A 24,842-nucleotide genomic window follows, 5' to 3' on the forward strand; every position below is an offset into this window, starting at 1 on the left:
AACAATCTCCCCCTTTGACATTGATGGCAATATACAAAGATATTACCTAGCATCACATCTTCTGCTGCAAATATCTTCTCCACTTCACATCTTCTCCCCCTTTGACAACAATGTGAAAGTGGAGGCAGAAGTTTTCCCATTCCACTATGCTACTCCCCCTGAGGAGTAGCATCCTTCAACACATCAATCTTGGAAAATATTCGGCACTATAATACCTGACTGATGTGGAGCATATACTTTCAGTTCACCTCTTGAAGGGGCAGCACCCCTAATTCACCTCTCAAAATAGGTAAATATAGCCTTTGGTAGAGGCTTGGTGAATATGTCTACTAACAGCTCCTTACTGGAAACAAGTTCCAACACAACCTCCTTGTTCTAAACCTTCTCCCTCAAGAAATGATACTTGAGCTCAAAGTGCTTGGTTCTAGCATGCAAAACTGGATTCTTGGAAATGTTAATTGCACTTGTATTGTCACAAAATATGCTTACCAGTTCAGATACATGAACTTTTAAGCCATTTAATACATGCTTCATCCAAATAGTCTAGGTGCAGTTCATAAAAGCTGCAACATACTTCGCTTCTTCTATAGACTGAGAGATACAACTCTTCTTTTTACTCATCCATGAGACCAGTCTACCACCAAGGAAGAATGCACCACCGGTTGTACTCTTCCAGTCATCTACATTACCCACCCAATCAGCATCTGTGAACACTTTCAGGTTGAAATCATTATTGTATGGATACCATAACCCATAGTCAACTATTCCCTTCAGATATCTAAGAATCCGATTGACTGCTACCAAGTGAGATTCTCTTGGGCTTTGCTGAAATTGAGCAGTAATACCCACCGCATGTGCAATGTCTGGTCTTCTATGCACTACATATTGCAACTTACCAATCATTGATCAGTAATGCTAAGTCATCCTCTTTTGATAATTTACAACCGGTCACCATTGGTGTACCAACCGGTTTATCGTCTTCCATGCCAAAGGTCTTTAACACCTCTTTGACATACTTGGACTATGTAATAAAGATTCCTTCTTTCATTTGTTGAATCTACAGTCTAATGAAGAACTTAATTTCCCCTATGAGTGACATCTCAAACTCCTTTTTTATCTCATCTGCAAAATCATGACTCATCTTGTCATCTCCTCCAAAGATGATGTCATCAACAAATACTTCATAGATTAGAATCTGATCTCCTTCTGATTTCAAATAGATATTGCTATCTTCATTTTCTCTTTCAAATCCAATCTTCACAAGATTGGAGTGGAAGCATTCATACCATGCTCTAGGTGCCTGCTTTAGTCCATATAAGGCTTTATGTAGCCTACACACCATGTCACTGTCTTCTGATAGGGCAAACCCATCTGGTTGTTCTATGTACACCTCCTCTTCAAGTATTCCATTTAGAAATGCAAATTTTACATCCATTTGATATACCTTGAATCCTTTAAAAGCTGCATATGCAAGAAGCATACGCACTCCTTCCAATACTGCTACTGGAGTAAAGGTTTCTCCATAGTCTTCTCCTTCTTCTTGGGCGTATCCTTTACACACTAGTCTGGCTTTGCTCCTTACCACTGTGCCATCCTCAATTAGCTTGTTTCTCAAAACTCATTTGGTTCCAATGACATTTTTATGCTCTCATCTGGGTACCAAAGACCATGTACCATTCTTCTCTATCTGGGCAAGTTCTTCCTCGATTGCCTTGATCCATTCTTCATCTTTATGTGCCTCTTTGAATGATTTAGGCTCAAATTCAGAGATCACACATGAGCTTTCTCTAACATTTCTTCTTGTAAGAATTCATGCATCTTTGTCTCCTATGATCTATTTTGGATCATGATTGAGTTTGACAAACTTAGGTATTCTCTTAATAGATTCTTGTTTCTTTTCTTCTTCATCCTCATCTTCATCAGCATCAGCATCCACTGGTGTCGAAACACAATTACTAGTACTAGGTTGATTTACAACCAGTTCCCAGAAGGTTACTACTAGTTCATCTCCTACTTGCTCATTGTCAGTTTCCTCAGGTTTCCCAGAGTTTTCATCAACCCTAACATTGATTCTTTCAACAATTCTCTGAGTCCTATTGTTGAAACATTTGAGAGATTTACTCTTGGTGGAATATCCTACGAATATTCCTTCATCACATTTTGCATCAAACTTGCTCTGATGTTCACTCCTCTTGATATAATATTTGCTATCAAACATTTTAAAGTAGCTTATCACTGGTGTCTTACTGGTCCAGTACTCATAAGGAGTCTTATCCTTTCCCTTTTTGATGAGTACCCAGTTCATTATGTAGACTGCAGTGCTCACCACTTCTCTCCAAAAGGTATGAGAAACTTTTCCTTGGATCAACATAGTTCTAGCTGCTTGAACCATATTTCGGTTGTTTCTCTCTGCTAAGCCATTCTACTGTGGAGTCTGGGGGTTAGATAGTTTCCTCTTGATGCCATTCTCTTCACAATATTTGTTCAATTCACCGGAAGTGAATTCCCCTCCTTGATCAGTTCTAAGGCATTTGATTCTTCTACCACTTTCCTTCTCTACCAATGCTCTGAAAGCTTTGAACTTTTCAAAGGCTTCAGACTTGTCCTTCAAGAATGTGACCAACATCATTCTTGAGCAATCATCTATAAGAATCATAAAATACCTATCTCCCTACACACTCCTAGTTTTCATAGGACCACACAAATCAGTATGCACAAGATCAAGTAAATTGTCAGTTGTGAAAGATTTACCTTTGAAGGTTGAGGAAGACAATTTCCCCAGTTGACATTCTTTGCACAAAGGATTTTCTGGTTTTCTCAGCATCAATAGTCCTCTAACTGCCTTGATCTTACTGGCCTTCACAATGTTATCAAACTTTACATGGCAGAGTCTCCTATCCCATATCCAGCTATCATCAAACTTAGCCATAAGACATGTACTTATATTTGCATTTAGCTGAAATAAGTTACCTTTGGTCTGCATACTGGTGGCCATCAAATCACCATTCTTTCCTTTGATTTTGCACACTCCATTTTTGAATTCTAGAGTGAGTCCACTGTTATTCAGCTGGACAACACTCAATAGATTGTGTCTGAGACCTTCCACCCAATACACATTGTCAACACTGCTCTTTCCATTTAGAGAGATGGACCCTCTTCCTCTGACCATACATGGTGCATCATTACCCAAGAAAACCACACCACTATCATATTCTTCCAAAGATAGAAACTTGCTCTGGTTACTAGTCATATGATGAGAACAACCACTATCAATAATCCAGTCATTGGAATTATCAAAGCGGGAGACAAGAGCCTTCTTGTTTGACACATCTTCCTTTACTGCAACAAACACAATATCTTCATTCTCTTCATCTTCCGATTCCTCATCTATGACACCTTCATCAACTACAACAAAATAGTTTCTCTGGTTTCCTCCTTTGAATTTCTTGAACCTCTCTGGTTTGTCCTTGTTGTCACCATTAAGACAGTTTATAGCAATATGTCCTATCCAGTTACAAGAAAAGCATTTCAAAGGGAGCTTACCTTTGTATTTACCGATTCCTTTAGGAAGTTTCCTGGCAAGAAGAGCTTCAAATTCCATCAGGATCTCCTCATCATCCATTTCTCTGCTCTGTCTTGGTTCAGCACTGGTGCTTGCTTATTTTCCTTTTTTGGATGGTACAACAAAAGCTCTAAAAGTTGATTTAGTCTTTTGAACACTGCCATCAAAACTATTTAGCTCATAGGCTATCAACTTTGCAATGATGGAGTCTAGGGATACCTTAGTCTTGTCTATTTATCTCAACTCCTAAATAGCAACAACCCTTATTGCATAGACCAGTAATAAGGATCTCAAAACTTTGCTTACCACAGTGGAATCTTCCATTTTACCACTTGTACTCTTGATATCTCCAACAACAGTTTTGATTCTTATTCCATACTGTTGAATGGTCTCACCTTCAACCATTTGCATGTCTTCAAATTTCCCTCTAAGGCTTTCTTCCTTAGCTTGTTTTACATGCTCATCACTGCCATAGATATTCTCAAGAGTGTCCCATACTTCTTTGGGATTATCTTTATCCTAGACATCAATAAACTCAATGTCAGATAAGCTATTGATTAGGGCTTCCATGACTTGCCCATTCTCCTATATTTCTCTCTTTTGATATCGATGAGAGTACTGGTAGGAATAACAAAAGCATTCTCAACATAGCTCGAGTGTTGAAAACCCATGCTTCTGATGTAAATCTTCATTTTGTCCTTCCATATTTTAAAGTTATCACTGTTGAACTTTGGACCTTCCCTCTTCATCATTACAATAGGATCTTTCCCTCAAAGTGGTTAAGCTTACAACATAGAGGACCTGGAGGATGCTCTGATACCAATTGATAACTCAATGTTGAACAATAAGTACCAAACCGGTACTGAGAGGGGGGGGTGAATCAATGCAGTCACAAAAACTTTTCCCGAACTGGTTTGACTACAAATTCTGCAAATGTCTAATAGACAGTAACATCAGTCTGAAACAGAGTGCAACCGGTAAAGCTAAAAATGACCGTGACAAGCATTAACCGGTTAATCACTTAGCTTTCCACTCAACTTAATAATACACTTCCATTTCACCCTTATGCATGAATAGGTAATTTAGCATCAAAAATATAATAACAACTAGCTCAGCATGATTTACCTTTAGACACAAATTACTTAGATCATCACATGAAAAATACGACACATGACACACATATTTTTCACATGGAAGCCCAACTGGGAAAAACCATGGTGTGGATGAATACCCACAAGTTGCTTTTGAACTTTTTAGAAGTCCGCTCTGTTAGGAGCCTAGTCCAGTTAAAGACTGTTATAAAAGGTTCTGCTAGGAACCGATCCTGTTAGAGATCACCCAGTTAAGGGATGGCTAAATACTTGATTAAGGGTTAAACCTTGTTAGAGGATTTCAAGAACTCAATGAGTTTGAGTCACCCTGTTAAAGGATTTACAGCAAGCTGGTTAAAGCTACTCGGTTAAGGGATTTTCCCAACAACCTCAATATGAAACACAACATCAACCTTATAGGAAACAGATAGGTTGGTAGCATAAACCCTAAACCTTAAACATTTAGGTTAAGAAATTTAGGCAGTTCAATCCTAGCCATTGAACACTTTGCATTTTAATATAATGGTCTTGAACAGATCTCAAGATATTCTCCATCGTTAGTTCTTCACCATTTCATGGAGGTGATAACCCATCACGCGTTCTCCACCATTTATAGGGACTTCTCACATTCCCGAGGCAGATAGGATCAATCTCATTCATGCAAGATCCTTCACATGCATAAGGCTGACGTGGCAACATGATCTGATCTTGATTACAATGCTATCTCATCCCACAATGTCATCAGTTTACTCACACAGGCTTGGATCACTTCAACTAGAAACCCTTAAGCTAAGACTACAAACCGGTAGTCATACCATATAAAGCCTTAATAGAAAATATTCCATATGCCGGTTCACATTCCATCATACTGGTTCACTTGGACAAACATACCACTTCACCTATTGTTCATATACCAGTTTATACCAATATACTGGTTCTCTTTGCTAGTTGCTTAGCTTCAATATACCTGTTCACTTCTTTGCACATATACTGGTTCACCACATTATACTGGTTCACTTTTCAGCATATTGCCGGTTGACTCTCCTATATATTGACATCAATGACAACATAATATCATCATGTCAACATACTCTGCACAAATGCCAACACATATATCAAACAAGAAAGCACTGGAGAGATTCACACAAGAAAAGAGAGCTACATTTGATCAAATGATTGAATTTGAAAGGAAGGAAATCAATGATAAGTTGGAATTGATAGATAATTCTTTAAAACAATTTACAAATATTTACAAAGTATGTTTTAACACATATTTTCTTACATTTAATTTGGATAAAAAGATTAAGGAATCTCAAGAGAAAAGTGCAAGTATAGCCAAATATTTTGATGGACTGAATTCATTTACTACATCCATTGATGGTCAAATTTTGGTTTTGGAAGCCCAAGTTTCTGCTCTTAAGAAGGGAAAAGACAAAATCATAAGAAGAGACATAAGTCTTAGAGGTTTGGTGAGTCCCCGATCAGATCCACTTAGTGTACATAAGAAGGAGTGAATAGATATGGTTGGTAAGCCCACACTAGCAGTTAAATGAGAAAGAGTCATTTACCATTATGCTAACTAGACTTGTATCTATTTTTGACACTTTCAAATCTGGTTGGGATACTTATCTAGAGATTTTGGAGAAACCCTATATGGAAATTTTCAAATATATTAAGCTCTAATAAGGTATTTTTGGGATATTCATTGTACAGTATGTCAGACAATTCAAATAACTGTAAGATAACTGAGAGGGGATGTGAATAAGTTGTCACAAATTACTAGAACCATTAGCAATTAAAACTTTAATATCAGAACCCAAGATATTAATACTAGAATGCTCAAACCAAATACTAGAATAGCAATTAAACCAATTAAGCATAAACAGAAATCACAGAATAAATACCATCCACATGACACCAAGATTTATATGTGGAAAAATCAATAAAGGGAAAAACCATGGTGGGAAGCCTACCCATAGTCAAATAATACTTCTGTAGCAAGTATTTGAATTACAATTGAGGGGCTTGCACTTGTAGGAAGGCCAATAGCCTAGAATGCACTACTCATCACAAAAGGAGTCTCACTTACTACATACAAATCCATACTACAATCCACAAAAGTGTTTAAACTACAAAGATAGCATCTCCTATACGTGAGTATAGTTTTGGTTAAGCTCAATACTGGAGGACTAAATCCTCTTACATAAACCCAATTCAATCTCCAATGATCGACCAAATAAACTACCTAAATGATATTACTATTGGAATCCAAGAACACTGAGAGGAGGGGGTGAATAAGTGTTCTGTAGGTAACATATGATTTTACCTTTATATAACATACACATACAAACTGGTAAATGAAAAAACATATAAATTGAAGTAAATAAACTGGCCATATGAATGAACACCATAACACACAAAATTTATATGTGGCAAACCTCAAAGAGGAAAAACCATAGTGGGATTTGTGACCCACAATATCAGTTCAGTGGCCATATGAAAGATATTACATAGTATGGGGGCCTTCACATGCAAGAAGGCACACAACCTCGAGCACACTACTCAACAAAAAAGAGTCTCACTGAATACAAGCTTCTGCTAAGAAAAAAAAGTAATGATGAACTCACAAAAATGCATTTGTAATTCCAAAAAGAGTTCTGGTTATAGCTTTGTTTTGTACTTGTTCATAAACCCTGAACACTTCTACTGGTATCTCCTTTCCTCTAAGAATGCTTTACAAACCATCTATAAATCATTGCATGATATAACATTCACATACAAATGATCTACATACATATCCTTCCCATCACACAGTTCTACTGTCTTTTCATACACACTCTTTTATTCCATATCTCACAATGACCTAATAAACCAACTTATATAACCTTTACAAACAATATGCCTTATGTTGACTTACAATACATTACAAAATATATACAATAATTACAAAATAATTTTACAAATAAAACTTTCTTCGGATTCTAGACTAATGTCGGCTTCACTAAAGTGTTGGATGTCGGTGCTAGTGTCGGTTGTGACCCTGCATACTCCAATGTCGGTATCTGTCGGTGTATGCCTCCTAATGCTGGTATATGTTTTCTATAAAATCTTGTTTCCATAAATGAAAACATATGAATCCAATGAGTGTCAATTGCCAACAATCTCCCCCTTTGGCATTGATGGCAACACTCATGTGAAAAATGGATTCCCTACCAATTGAACTGAAACATGAAACATGCTCCCCTTGAGGTAATTGACTACATTTACAATATACTTTGTCTGATATCCTCCCCATATTTTTCACATATATATACTCCCCCTTTGGCATCAATGCCAAAGAATGGTGAAAGAATTTGGTTAAGAATCTGTGTAAAAGAATTAATAAATACAAATTACTTTCACGAAGCTTGACCAATCTCAAGATTTTTAGATAAGCTTCCTCTAGCAACTGTATATAGGTATCCCAGCTCGTTTTGAAAGTTTCAGATATGGATACAAGTCCACCCAGTAAATGTGCAAGTGTTTCTTTCTTAGTGACTTCTGCCAGTGTGGGCTTCGCAAGCATATCCATACATTCCCTCTTATGTACTCCAAGTAAATCCAATCTTGTACTCACCAAACCTCTAAGACTCCTTTCTCTCTGAATGATCTTGTCTCTTTCTTTTTCAAAAGCAAAAATTTAGTTCTCCAAAGAAAAAATTGGTACATCAATGGATGTTGTAAGTGAAGTTAGTCCATCAAAAGAATTAGCAATATTAGCAATCTTTTCATCTAAATCCTTTAACTTGTTATCTACATTTGTTGTAAGAATTTATATATTACAATAGACCTTGTAGATGTTAGTACACTATTTCAAAGAATTTTCAATAAATATAAGTTTCTCTCCAATATTCCTCTTTCATGTCTTAGTAATTTGGTCAAAAGCGGCTTTCTTAGCCAAAGTGAATCTTTCAAGTGCTTGCTAGTCAAAAATCTGCTGCAATGATTAAAAGTTTTTTAGATATGTGCTCTATTAATACCTTAAGTTTGTCGGAAGAGATTGCTTCATTTTCAATCATACAACCACAAATCAATCTGTGCAAAACTGTTATTGACTGATCTATTATTCCTTTATCTGTAGATCCCTCCTTTATTAGCTTTTGAGTAGCAATCATCATTAGCTCTATAGGACTCATCTCTATGATTGATTTCTTCTGAACTTGACAAGTGTCAATTGTCAAAAATTTTATTGGGGAATCAATTGCCGGTATGGTACTAGAAGTCTTATTAGTCTTCTTTCCCTTATCCTCTCTCGGTGTGTCCCTTTTCTCATCCCCTTTTGCACTGGTGGCTTCGCCACTTGGTACAGTATCTAATACTGCCGGTAGAGTATTATCCACAATATTATCAGTACCCTATACATTTGTTGGTATTTTGGTATGGTTTTGTCATTCATGTCAACACCTACTAAACCCTTATCAACTCTGGCACTTTGGAGAATCAGCAACATTCACCAGCAGGCAAGTGACTCATGCACAGTCACCGGTATCTAGTATATTGGCAAGATATTATGATCACCGACACTTGGTAATGTTGAAGACATCATTTGGACATCTTGTCCTAGAGTTTTGTTCATTGGTACATTCATATTTGCATATTTGTTGTTATTGGCAAATAGGTCTAGGGTTACACTGGCAAGTTTATCTTTTCTAGATCAGCATGGCATGCTATGGAGATGATTAATTATTGTTGTAAATACATTAAGCCGACATGTTCAATCGGCTATTGCATCAGATATTGTATTGTTTATAAAATGTTTTTATTTTAATATCTTGTAGAGATGAACTACTAAAATTGGTCTTAAGTTATGGTATAAATGTAATATCTTATTTGTAAGATCAAATGTGGAATGTGAAAAAGGATAGTGTGAAGGTATATGCGAGAATAAGAAGAGCTATACATACAGACATCATTTGAAGATTGAAGGAGGGTTTTTGTGAAGACAATCAGAACTACACCAGTATTGAATCCAACATATGAAGATGATATTTTGTGCAGTACATTCTTATTGGATTTAACCATCCAACTGTAGTTAGTGTGAGTCCCATTTGTGATTGAGCAGTGAGCTCTAGGCAATTGGCCTTTCTGCATGTGCAGACCCCATTTATGTACACTTACTATCTACAGTAGTATCATCTGATTGTGGGTAAGGTTTTGCACTATGGTTTTTCCCCTTACATGGTTTCCATGTACAAATATTGGTGTTATATGTTGTGGATGGCTTTGTGTTTATGTTTCATCCACTAATGCTTACTGATATAGCAATTAATTGTTAAAACTGTCTACAGGGCATATTGAACTGGTTTACTAGTATTAAGCATTAAGTTGGTTAAGTTGTTTTTGGTTTGAATTTATTACACAACTAATTCACCCCCCCCGTCTCAGTTGTCTCAAGAACCTAACAATTGGTATCAGAGCCTAGTCCTTTTTTGCAAAAGTTTAACAACTTGAGGAGATCCAATGTCTACTAATTATTTCAGGAAGGACAGTCTTAAACTTGATGGAACCAGCTATGGCATATGGAAGATCAGAATGTAGACACATCTAAATTGTATTGGAAAAGGCATCTGGGATGTTACAAAGAATGGTTATACTATTGTTGTACATGGACAGTCTAGTCCATCTAACTTGACTAAAGATGAGGAAAATGATTGCAAAGCAAGAGAAGCACTTTTGAGTGTATTATCAGATCAACAAATCATGGGACTATCAGATAGGTCTACTGCTAAAGCTATTTGGGATCATTTGGAAACACTGAATGAAGGAGATTGCACAGTCAAAATTGCAGAACTTGAAAGCTTTCAGGTCAGGTATGAACATCTGAAAATGGAAGAAGATGAAAGGATTTCTGCTTTTATGGAAAAAGTAAATGAAATTGTTTTGGGTATTAAATGTTGTGGAGGAACCTTAAGTGAGGATGAATTTGTTTCAATAGTTTTGAGAGGATTGCCACCAACATATAAAATGAAAGTCACTATTATAAATGAGTTAAGAACAATGCCTAATACATCAGTTACTAGGGATAAATTAGTTGGGAAACTTTCAGCTTTTGAAATTGAAGAATTTGGTCTTGTTGCTACTATAAAGATAGATTTGGCCTTCAAAGCATCAACATCATCTACTCCATCATTTGACAAATCTGATTGGAAAGCCTTTTATGCAAGAGAACCTGAAGAAAGTAGGAAAGAAAATGAAGAACTTGAAGAACTTGAAACACTATTTGAAAGGAAAATGCCTAAAGGTCCAGTTGGAAGTAAGTATGAAGGTAAAACACCCTCTAAATGTTTTAACTGCAATAAGACTGGTCATATAACTTCAAGATGCCCCGGTATATGTTTTCTATAAAATCTTGTTTCCATAAATGAAAACATATGAATCCAATGAGTGTTAATTGCCAACAATTTCCCCCTTTGGCATTGATGGCAACACTCATGTGAAAAATGGATTCCCTCTCAGTTCAACTGAAACATGAAACATGCTCCCCTTGAGCTAATTGACTACATTTACAATATACTTTGTCTAATATCCTCCCCATATTTTTCACATATATATACTCCCCCTTTGGCATCAATGCCAAAGAATGGTGAAAGAATTTGGTAAAGAATCTGTGCAAAAGAATGAAAAAATACAAATTACTTTCACGAAGCTTGACCAATCTCAAGATTTTTTGATAAGCTTCCTCTAGCAACTGTATATAGGTATCCCAGCTTGTTTTGAAAGTTTCAGATATGGAAACAAGTCCACCCAGTAAATGTGCAAGTGTTTCTTTCTTAGTGACTTTTGTCAGTCTGGGCTTCGCAAGCATATCCATACATTCCCTCTTATGTACTCCAAGTAAATCCAATCTTGGACTCACCAAACCTCTAAGACTCCTTTCTCTCCGAATGATCTTGTCTCTTTCTTTTTCAAAAGAAACAATGTAGTTCTCCACAGAAAAAATTGGTCCATCAATGGATGTTGTAAGTGAAGTTAGTCCATCAAAAGAATTAGCAATATTAGCAATCTTTTCATGTAAATCCTTTAGCTTGTTATCTACATTTGTTGTAAGAATTTATATATTACAACAGACCTTGTAGATGTTAGTACACTATTTCAAAGAATTTTCAATAAGTATAAGTTTCTCTCCAATATTCCTCTTCCATGTCTTAGTAATTTGGTCAAAAGCGGCTTTCTTAGCCAAAGTGAATCTTTCAAGTGCTTGCTGGTCGAAAATCTGCTGCAATGATTAAAAGTTTTTTAGATATGTGCTCTATTAATACATTAAGTTTGTCAGAAGAGATTGCTTCATTTTCAATCATACAACCACGAATCAATCTGTGCAAAACTATTATTGACTGATCTATTATTCCTTTATCTGTAGATCCCTCCTTTATTAGATTTTGAGTAGCAATCATCATTAGCTCTATAGGACTCATCTTTGTGATTGATTTCTTCTGAACTTGACAAGTGTCAATTGTAAAATTTTTTATTGGGGAATCAATTGCTGGTATGGTACTAGGAGTCTTATTAGTCTTCTTTCCCTTATCCTGTCTCGGTGTATCCCTTTTCTCATCCCCTTTTGCACTAGTGGCTTCGCCACTTGGTACAGTATCTAATACTGCCGGTAGAGTATTATCCACAATATTATCAGTACCCTATACATTTGTTGGTATTTTGGTATGGTTTTGTCATTGATGTCAACACCTACTAAACCCTTATCAACTCTGGCACTTTGAAAAGTAAGCAACATTCACCGGCAAGCAAGTGACTCATGCATAGTCACCGGTATCTGGTACATTGGCAAGATATAATGATCACTGACACTTGGTAATGTTGAAGACATCGTTTGGACATGTTGTCCTAGAGTTTTGTTCATTGGTACATTCATATTTGCATATTTGTTGTTACCGACAAATAGGTCCAGGGTTACACTGGCAAGTTTATCTATTCCAGATCATCATGGCACGCTATGGAGATGATTAATTATTGTTGTAAATACATTAAGCCGACATGTTCAATCGGCTATTGCATCGGATATTGTATTATTTATAAAATGTTTTTATTGTAATATCTTGTAGAGCTGAACTACTAAAATTGGTCTTAGGTTATGGTATAAATGTAAGATCTTATTTGTAAGATCAAATGTGGAATGCGAAAAAGGATTATGTGAAGGTATATGTGAGAATAAGTACAGCTATACATGCAGACATCATTTGAAGATTGAAGGAGGGTTGTTGTGAAGACAATCAGAACTACACCAGTACTGAATCCAACATATGAAGACGCTATTTTGTGCAGTACATTCTTATTGGATTTAACCATCCAACTGTAGTCAGTGTGAGTCCCATTTGTGATTGAGCAGTGAGCTCTAGGCAATTGGCCTTTCTGCATGTGCACACCCCATTTATGTACACTTACTATCTGCAGTAGTATCATCTGATTGTGGGTAAAGTTTCCCACCGTGGTTTTTCCCCTTACAGGGTTTCCACATACAAATATTGGGGTTATGTGTTGTGGATGACTTTGTGTTTATGTTTCATGCACTAATCCTTACCGATATAGCAATTAACTGTTAAAACTATCTACCGGCATATTGAACTGGTTTACTAGTATTAAGCATTAAGTTGGTAAAGTTGTTTTTGGTTTGAATTTATTAGACAACTGATTCACACCCCCCTCTCAGTTGTCTCCGGGACCTAACAATTGGTATTAGAGCCTATTCCTTTTTTGCAGAAGTTTAATAGCTTAAGGAGATGCAATGTCTACTAATTATTTTAGGAAGGATAGTCTTAAACTTGATGGAACCAACTATGGTATATGGAAGATCAGAATGGAGACACATCTAAATTGCATTGGAAAAGGCATCTGGGATGTTACAAAGAATGGTTATACTATTGTTGTACAAGGTCAGCCTAGTCCAGCTAACTTGACTAAAGATGAGGAAAATGATTGCAAAGCAAGAGAAGCACTTTTGAGTACATTATCAGATCAACAAATCATGGGACTATCAGATAGGTCTACTGCTAAACCTGTTTGGGATCATTTGGAAACATTGAATGAATGAGATCCCACAGTCAAAATTGCAAAACTTGAAAGATTCCGAGTCACGTATGAACATCTAAAAATGCAAGAAGATGAAAGGATTTCTGCTTTTATGGAAAAAGTAAATGAAATTGTATTGGGTATTAAATGTTGTGGAGGAACCTTAAGTGAGGATGAATTTGTTTCAATAGTTTTGAGAGGATTGCCACCGACATATAAAATGAAAGTCACTGCTATAAATGAGTTAAGAACAATGCCTAATACATCAGTTACTAGGGATACATTAATTGGGAAACTTTCAGGTTTTGAAATTGAAGAATTTGGTCTTCTTGCTACTATAAAGATAGATTTGGCCTTCAAAGCATCAACATCATCTACTCCATCACTTGACAAATCTGATTGGAAAGCCTTTTATGCAAGAGAACCTGAAGAAAGTAGGAAAGAAAATGAAGAACTTGAAGAACTTGAAACACTATTTGAAAGGAAAATGCCTAAAGGTCCAGTTGGAGGTAAGTATGAAGGTAAAGCACCCTTTAAATGTTTTAACTATAATAAGACAGGTCATATGACTTCAAGATGCCCCGGTATATGTTTTCTATAAAATCTTGTTTCCATAAATGAAAACATATGAATCCAATGAGTGTTAATTGCCAACAATCTCCCCCTTTGGCATTGATGGCAACACTCATGTGAAAAATGGATTCCCTGCCAGTTCAACTAAAACATGAAACATGCTCCCCTTGAGCTAATTGACTACATTTACAATAGACTTTGTCTGATATCCTCCCCATATCTTTCACATATATATACTCCCCCTTTGGCATCAATGCCAAAGAATGGTGAAAGAATTTGGTTAAGAATATGTGCAAAAGAATGAATAAATACAAATTACTTTCACAAAGCTTGACCAATCTCAAGATTTTTGGATAAGCTTCCTCTAGAAACTGTATATAGGTATCCCAGCTGGTTTTGAAAGTTTCAGATATGGATACAAGTCCACCCAGTAAATGTGCAAGTGTTTCTTTCTTAGTGACTTTTGCCGGTGTGGGCTTTGCAAGCATATCCATACATTCCCTCTTATGTACTCCAAGTAAATCCAATCTTGGACTCACCAAACCTCTAAGACTCCTTTCTCTCTGAATGATCTTGTCTCTTTCTTTTTCAAAAGAAAAATTTTCGTTCTCCAAAGAAAAAATTGGTCCATCAATGGATGTTGTAAGTGAAGTTAATCCATCAAAAGAATTAGCAATATTAGCAATCTTTTCATGTAAATCCTTTAACTTGTTATCTACATTTGTTGTAAGAATTTATATATTACAATAGACCTTGTAGATGTTAGTACACTATTTCAAAGAATTTTCAATAAGTATAAGTTTCTCTCCAATATTCCTCTTTCATGTCTTAGTAATTTGCTCAAAAGCGGCTTTCTTAGCCAAAGTGAATCTTTCAAGTGCTTGCTAGTGGAAAATCTGCTGCAATGATTAAATGTTTTTTTGATATGTGCTCTATTAATACCTTAAGTTTTTTGGAAGAGATTGCTTCATTTTCAATCATACAACCACGAATCAATCTATGCAAAACTATTATTGACTGATCTATTATTCCTTTATCTGTAGATCCCTCCTTTATTAGCTTTTGAGTAGCAATCATCATTAGCTCTATGGGACTCATCTTTGTGATTGATTTCTTCTGAACTTGACAAGTGTCAATTGTCAAAATGTTTATTGGGGAATCAATTGCCGGTATGGTACTAGGAGTCTTATTAGTCTTCTTTCCCTTATCCTCTCTCGGTGTATCCCTTTTCTCATCCCCTTTTGCACTGGTGGCTTCGCCACTTGGTACAGTATCTAATACTGCCGGTAGAGTATTATCCACAATATTATCAGTACCCTATACATTTGTTGGTATTTTGGTATGGTTTTGTCATTGATGTCAACACCTACTAAACCCTTATCAACTCTGGCACTTTGGAGAATCAGCAACATTCACTGGCAAGCAAGTGACTCATGCACAGTCACTGGTATCTGGTACATTGGCAAGATATAATATTCACTGATACTTGGAATGATATGGAAAACACTTGGTAATGTCGAAGACATCATTTGGACATCTTGTCCTAGAGTTTTGTTCATTGGTACATTCATATTTGCATATTTGTTGTTACCGGCAAATAGGTCCAGGGTTACAATGTTAGGTTTATCTTTTCCAGATCAGCATGGCACACTATGGAGATGATTAATTATTGTTGTAAATACATTAAGCCGACATGTTCAATCGGCTATTGCATCGGATATTGTATTGTTTATAAAATGTTTTGATTGTAATATCTTGTAGAGTTGAACTACTAAAATTGGTCTTAGGTTATGGTATAAATGTAATATCTTATTTGTAAGATCAAATGTGGAATGCGAAAAATGATTGTGTGAAGGTATATGCGAGAATAAGTAGAGCTATACATGCTATTTTGTGCAATACATTCTTATTTGATTTAACCATCCAACTGTAGTCAGTGTGAGTCCCATTTGTGATTGAGCAGTGAGCTCTAGGTATTTGGCCTTTCTGCATGTGCACGCCCCATTTATGTACACTTACTATCTGTAGTAGTATCATCTGATTGTGGGTAAGGTTTCCCACCGTGGTTTTTCCCCTTACAGGGTTTCCACGTACAAATATTGGTGTTATGTATTGTGGATGACTTTGTGTTTATGTTTCATGCACTAATCCTTACCGATATAGCAATTAACTGTTAAAACTATCTACCGACATATTTAACTGGTTTACTAGTATTAAGCATTAAGTTGGTTAAGTTGTTTTTGGTTTTAATTTATTAGACAACTAATTCACCCCCCCATCTCAGTTGTCTCCAGGACCTAACAATTGGTATCGGAGCCTAGTCCTTTTTTGCAGAAGTTTAACAGCTTGAGGAGATCCAATGTCTACTAATTATTTCATAAAGGACAGTCTTAAACTTGATGGAACCAACTATGGTATATGGAAGATCAGAATGGAGACACATCTAAATTGCATTAGAAAAGGCATCTAGGATGTTACAAAGAATGGTTATACTATTGTTGTACAAGGTCAGCCTAGTCCAGCTAACTTGACTAAAGATGAGGAAAATCATTGCAAAGCAAGAGAAGCACTTTTGAGTGCATTATCAGATCAACAAATCATGGGACTATCAGATAAGTCTACTGCTAAAGTTGTTTGGGATCATTTGGAAACATTGAATGAAGGAGATTCCACAGTCAAAATTGCAAAACTTGAAAGCTTCCGGGTCAGGTATGAACATCTAAAAATGGAAGAAGATGAAAGGATTTATGCTTTTATGGAAAAAGTAAATGAAATTGTTTTGGGTATTAAATGTTGTGGAGGAACCTTAAGTGAGGATGAATTTGTGTCAATAGTTTTGAGAGGATTGCCTCTGACATATAAAATGAAAGTCACTGCTATAAATGAGTTAAGAACAATGCCTAATACATCAGTTACTAGGGATACATTAATTGGGAAACTTTCAGGTTTTGAAATTGAAGAATTTGGTCTTGTTGCTACTATAAAGATAGATTTGGCCTTCAAAGCATCAACATCATCTGCTCCATCATTTGACAAATCTGATTGGAAAGCCTTTTATGCAAGAGAACCTGAAGAAAGTAGGAAAGAAAATGAAGAACTTGGAGAACTTGAAACACTATTTGAAAGGAAAATGCCTAAAGGTCCAGTTGGAAGTAAGTATGAAGGTAAGGCACCCTTTAAATGTTTTAACTACAATAAGACTGGTCATATGACTTCAAGATGCCTCGATAGACATGCTAGACTAAGAGAAGAAGCTAGAAGAACATACAAGCCTAACCCTGAATATCAGAGATATAAATTTAAGAAGAATAAAGATAAATCTTGTTACATTGCTGATGAAGGTGTGACTGATGATTCTAATGAGGATCCAGCAAACAAAGGATGGGTTTTTGTTGCTATAATAGAAGGTCAACCGACACCTACTGCTCAACCAGTAGTATAGGCCTTGGCAGCTAAAGTTGAAGTAAAGGATGAATGGATCATTGATTCAGGATGCTCACATCATATGACAGGAGACAAAGGTAAATTCTTGAACTTTCAAGAATACAATGGAGGCTTAGTGAGATTTGGAGATGACAAAGCTTGTTGAATCAAAGGTAAGGGTATAATATCTCTTAATGGTAAGCATAACACTGACAATGTTTACTACGTTGAATGATTAAAGCATAATCTTTTGAGTGTTGGTCAATTAGTTGAGAAAGGATTTTAGTTACAATTAAAAAATGGAAAATGCAAAATCATGAATAGAACTGGTTTGGAAATTGCAACCGGTAAGGAGACTAGAGGTAATATCTTTCATTTGAATAACAGTGAAAAGACATGCTTAATTGCACATATAGATGAAAGTTGGTTATGGCATAAGAGACTCTGTCATGTAAACTTTGATTGCATGGTAAAGATCAGGACTACTAAGGCAGTTAGAGATTTACCTAAAATTGTCAAACCTCAGAATACAGTATGTAAGGAATGTCAATCTGGAAAACAAGTTAGAGCTAGTTTCAAAAGTATTCCAGATAAATCAAATAATGCTCTTGATTTGATTCACACTAATTTATGTGGTCAAGCTAGAACTAAAATCTTACAAGGTGATAGATATTTCATGCTAATCATTGATGACTATTCTAGAATGTGTTGGGTTACTTTTCTTAGAGAAAAATCAGAAGCACTTGGAAAGTTCAAACTATTCAAAGCAATGGTAGAAAATGAAACCGGTAAGAAAATCAAATGTCTAAGATCAGATCAAGGAGGTGAATTTACATCTAAGGAATTTAATACGTTCTATGAAGTGAATGGAATCAGAAGAAAACTATCAACACCTCAGACACCACAGCAGAATGAAGTTGTTGAAAGGAAAAACATAACTATCTTGGATGCAACAAGAAGTATGTTATCAGAAGCAAACCTACCACATGTATATTGGAGAGAAGTAGTTAGTACAATGGTCTATACATTCAACAAAGTTCACATCAAAGGTGAAACCGGTAAGACCCCTCATGAACTATGGTTTGGTAATACTCCTACTCTTAAGTATTTCAGAATTTTTGGAAGTAAATGTTATATCAGAAGAGATGAGTACAATGGCAAATTTGATCCTAGAAGTGATGAAGGAATATTTCTTGGTTATTCATCTAAGAGCAAGGTATATAAATTTTTTAACAAAAGATTACAGAAAATTGTTGAAAGTACAAATGTAAAGATTGATGAACAATTCAGAGGAACTTCAAGGTATATACACTCTGAACCGGCAATAGAAATTTTGACAAATGAACCTACACTGAATCCACCGATACAAAATGAAGATCCAGTTACCCCGACATCATTTGAGGATTCCACAGTAATTGAGGAACAACAACAAATAAAGACACCCTAGTATGTAAGACTGAATCATTCTGAAGATCAGATAATTGGAAATAAGTTTAAAGGAGTCATGACAAGAGGAAGATTGGCAAATGAAGAGGTATGTCTTGTTTCTTGAATTGAACCATCATCTGTTAATGAGGCATGTGAAGATAAATTTTGGATTAAAGCTATGGAAGAAGAATTAGAACAAATTGAGAAAAACAACACTTGGACATTAGTTCCTAGCCTAAAGATAAAAATGTAATTGGAACCAAATGGGTATTTAGAAAAAAAACTTAATGAAGATGGTAAGGTTGTCAGAAATAGAGCAAGACTAGTGTGTAAGGGATATTCTTAGAAGGAAGGAGTTGATTACAATGAAACCTTTTCACCGGTAGCTAGAATTGAGGCAGTTGGATTATTTTTGGCTTTTGCATCACAAAAGAACTACAAAGTTTATCAAATGGATATTAAATGTGCATTTTTGAATGGAGATCTTGAAGAGGAAGTGTACATTGAACAACCTGATGGATTTTCTTTGACAAATGACAATGATATGGTTTGTAGGTTGAGAAAAGCTTTGTATGGCTTAAAACAAGCTCCAAGAGCTTGGTATGCAAGATTGGATAAGTATCTTTTAAGGACTGGTTTTACTAAAGGAAATGAAGACATCAATTTATATTATAAAGTAACTAATGATGACATCTTGATTATAGAAGTATTTGTTGATGATATAATCTTTGGAGGAGAAGATGGATTATGAAAAGAATTTTCTATTAAAATGTAGCAAGAATTTGAAATGTCTATGATTGGAGAAATAAAATTCTTTTTAGGATTGCAGATCTCATAGACTGATAAAGGTATATTCTTGAGTCAATCCAAATACTTAAAAGAGTTACTAAAGAAATTTGGGATGGAGAACTCTAAACCGGTAAGCACACCTATGACAACAAATGACAAATTATCACAAAGGGATGAATCTACACCTGTTAATCCAACTAGATACAAATCTATGGTAGGAGGTTTACTGTATTTGACACAAACTAGACCTGATATTATGAATGCAGTATGTATTGTTTCAAGATTTCAAAGTAATCCTAGAGAAAATCATGAATCAGTAGTAAAAAAGATTTTTCAGTACTTACAAGGTACTATAAATCTTGGATTGTGGTACCCCAGAGATGAAAACTTTGAATTATGTGCATACATAGATGCAAATTGGGTAGGAGATGTGGATGATAGAAAGAGCACCACTGGAAAAGCATTCTTTCTTAGAAACAAATTAGTCTCTTGGTTGAGTAAGAAACAAAGTTGTACATCTTTATAAACAACAGAATCAGAATATGTTGCAGCAACAACTAATTGTACACAGATATTATGCCTTAAGCAAATGTTGAAAGACATAAAAGTAAAATGCAAGGAACCTATTACTATCTATTGTGATAACACTACAGTAATTGATATATCTAAGAATCTGGTATTACATTCTAAAACCAAACATGTTTCTATCAAACTAAATTTTCTAAGGGAAAATGTTGAAGCAAAGGAGATAAAATTGGTTTATGTGAATACTAAAGAACAAATTGCAGATATTTTCACTAAACCTTTTCCTAAGGAGACTTTTGAATATCTAAGAGATCAGCTTGGAGTCATACCACCACCAGTAGAGACTTAGGCAGTTGATGATTGTCATCAACCAATAGAATTAACAAAGAAATCTTTATTCCGGTCTTTGATGGGAAGCTGCTTCTCAGGGGGAGTAGTTGGTATATTGGTATTTCGTATATGAACTTGGTTTTTATTGTATACTTGGCATTTGATGTCAAAGGGGGAGAGATTGGTATGGAAAAAATTTGAAAAACACAAGGAAAACACATGTTACTCCCAAGGGGAGAGATTGTTGTTTAGGAGAGATTATTACTCTTTCTATCTATATTTTTATTTCTGCTTATGATCTTTTTGGAGATTGTTGGTTTTGGGTATTTAGCATTTATGTTTTGGCACTTTGATGGTTTTTCCATCTTGTTTTGCCATCAATGCCAAAGGGGGAGATTGTTGGTATTTTGGTATGGTTTTGTCTTTGATGTCAACACCTACTAAACTCTTATCAACTCTGGCACTTTGGAGAATCAACAACATTCACTGGCAAGCAAGTGACTCATGCACAGTCACCGGTATCTGGTACACCGACAAGATATAATGATCACCGACACTTGGAATGATATGTAAAACACTTGGTAATGTCAAAGACATCATTTGGACATCTTGTCCTGGAGTTTTGTTTATTGGTATATTCATATTTACATATTTGTTGTTACCGGGAAATAGGTCCAGGGTTACACTGGCATGTTTATCTTTTCCAGATCAGCATGGCATGCTATGGAGATGATTAATTATTGTTGTAAATGCATTAAGCCGACATGTTCAATCGGTTATTGCATCAGATATTGTATTGTTTATAAAATGTTTTTATTGTAATATCTTGTAGTGCCAACCTACTAAAATTGGTCTTAGGTTATGGTATAAATGTAAGATCTTATTTATAAGATCAAATGTGGAATGCGAAAAAGTATTGTGTGAAGGTATATGCGAGAATAAGCAGAGCTATACATGTAGACATCATTTGAAGATTGAAGGAGGGTTTTTGTGAAGACAATCAGAACTACACTGGTACTGAATCCAACATATAAAGATGCTATTTTGTGCAGTACATTCTTATTGGATTTAACCATCCAACTATAGTCAATGTGACTCCCATTTGTGATTGAGCAGTGAGCTCTAGGTGGTTGGCTTTTCTGCATGTGCAGACCCCATTTATGTACACTTACTATCTGCAGTAGTATCATCTGATTGTGGGTAAGGTTTCCCACCGTGGTTTTTCCCCTTACAAGGTTTCCACATACAAATATTGGTGTTATGTGTTGTGGATGACTTTGGTTTTATGTTTCATGCACTAATCCTTACTGGTATAGCAATTAACTATTAAAACTATCTACCGACATATTGAACTAGTTTACCGGTATTAAGCATTAAGTTGGTTAAGTTGTTTTTGGTTTGAATTTATTAGACAACTTATTCACCCCTCCTCTTAGTTGTCTCCAGGACCTAACAATATTATCTACATTGCCTTGCTTGAATTGTACAAATGTTGTCTCTGTGGGTATAGACTATACACTCTCATCAATTTTGGGTCTACCTGCCGGTGGTGTCTATACACTTTTATTTACTGTTGGTTTATTCAAAATTTGATCTGAATTTCCCCAAATTCCTTTCCCTTTAGATTTTTTCGGAATGGTGGAAGTTGTTGCCTTATCAACTTATTCTTGAGAGGTTAGGAAATTAGGATTGTTTTGGAATAATTTGGACCAGCCATCTCTAGTCTCATTTATTATCTCATTTACTCTACCCATCATTAGGATTATTTCCTGGGGTTTACTGCTAAAAACTGTTATGTTGGAAACATCTATACATCATTTCATTTCATCATTATTTATAGAGCCGCACATATTCAAAAGTTCAACTTCCTTAATTTCCCTATCCCTCTTGACTGCATCTAATCTTCTTGCATCTAACTTATTATACAATGATAAAGGAATTTCTTTCAAAATCTCTACTAAAGCCTTCATATATATGTCTATATGTAACAAAAAAATTTCTTCAATTTCATTTTTTTCATTATCATCTAAATCTTCATATAAATTTGACACATTCTTCAAAATACTATCTTTTGTTACCTCATCTATCAATTCTGCACAAGTCATTCGGGGAATGATGGTAACATTACCAGATTCAATTGCTTCATCTATCACACTCTTTTTCTTCTCGTTGGGGGTTGCAGGTGTTATCACTAATTAAAAATGGGCTTTTCTTTTCCCATGATTGACTATGGTTTGTTGAATTTTTGAATAGGGTGCAGTTCCAAATGCTTCAGCTTTGTTCTAGACCTCAAGGGTTTAAGGGTTTTTAATTTTAGATCCTCTTGTGTTTGTTTTAAACCCTCTGGTTTCTAATCTTTCATTACTTTATTCAATTAAGTAATGGGTCATGGGGTCGTAGGAAGTGTCCCCCCTTGTTGTTTGCCTAGGCGGTCATGTTAATTAATCGACAAATTTATGCCTTATATGTTTTTCTCCTAAAGTTGTCAGGCCCAGTAACTAGTGCGCATCTCGCAAGTGGATCCACAGCTTGTGTTATTTTGCTAGGCGAAGTTGCGCATAATTTAAAACCAGTGAAGTTGCGAAAATGACATGGCATGCCACATAGATGGTCCAACTGGTTGATGATAGGGAGTAAAATGGTGGCACGTGGCGTAAGTTACAACAGTCAGCGGGTCAGGATTTAAGGCTAAAAGGCGGGCCCCAGAGGTGAGTCAGGTCACAGTTAGGAGATGACTTGGTGGGTACAGCTGTCAATAATTTACTGGAGCCCCGTGGTTTTCTTTCGGCATATAACAAAGTGACAAGTCAGATCCGAAGGTGACTAGATGCCAGGTGTTCACAGTGAGTCAGCGGGCCCACCCCTCCCGAAAGCCTTTTCAAATGATTAAATGTCGATCAACTTAAAAGATGATCTGACGGCCGGTGCTATTTCGCAAGGGTAAGATGCTCGTTCTTTATAACCTGTGAAATAGCGAGAGTGAATGAGAGCCATCCACGTGTCCGATGACACGTGGTCTAAGAAGAAAGTGTGGGCCCGCCAAGGTGGAACCGGCGGTATAAAGGAAAGACACGCGGCCAGCGTTAAGTCAAATGCGAAGGAAATTTCAAAGAAAATGGTTGGGTGCCACATGGTATCATATAGCCAATAGAGAAGCGGGACCCGGTGCAGAGCCAAAGTTGTTAGTTAATCTAACGCTCGATCAAGTTTCTTTTGATCGGACGATCGACGCTATTTCGCAGGACCAAGCTGCCTAATAGTTATGGTTCGCGAAGTTGCGAAAGAGCAAAATGAAACACTTGCAGGAACGTTGTGACCCATTGGAGCGAAAAATATGAATTCTCATATGAATTCAATTTTGAAGGGATGGCCGAAGCATGCAGAATCAATGTAGTAGTGAAGGCCCTGTGTACAATATTTGATTTCCTATCAACCGGGTGAAGATATCTTTTAAAGAATTTTGCAGAAGAGCAGATGTAGAGTTGTTTTCTTCAGGTACAGAGCAAGTTGGTTCAGTTGCAGAGCAAATTCCTTCAAGCAAAGAACAAGTTCTCTCATATTCTTGTGTAGCAATCCCTGTGTAGTGTTTTAGATAAGATAATTGATTCATCACAGAATTGTTTAAGAGTGGTATTCATTTCTTACGTTTTCAAAATGGCTCCTAAAAGAGAATTTTCTGGCGAAGTTAACTATTCAGAAAGGAGTGTCTGTGATGATTTTTTAGAACAGTTGACGTTGTCAACTAATCAGGCATCAAAGGCAAAAGAATTAGTGCCCAAGGCTCCCCGTTTAAAGATAGGAGAAGGACTATATGACAAGGGTAACTGGTTGAGAGACCCACAGGTTGGATTGTCTGGGTTGGGGTTGTTTAAAATTGGATTCGGAATGAGAAATTCTCCTACCCCATAAAATAGTATCTGGGAATTAGATGTCGGGAAATTAGTAGTCCCAGGGGTATTTATGGACATAGATCTGTTGACCCAAATTGCGCTCAACTATGATCCAGTCACAAGAAGCATTCAGGATATAAATGGGAAAACCCTTGTTGAGATTAATCCTGA

This window comes from Cryptomeria japonica, chromosome 3, assembly GCF_030272615.1.
Source record: "Cryptomeria japonica chromosome 3, Sugi_1.0, whole genome shotgun sequence".
Classification (NCBI taxonomy): Eukaryota; Viridiplantae; Streptophyta; class Pinopsida; order Cupressales; family Cupressaceae; genus Cryptomeria; species Cryptomeria japonica.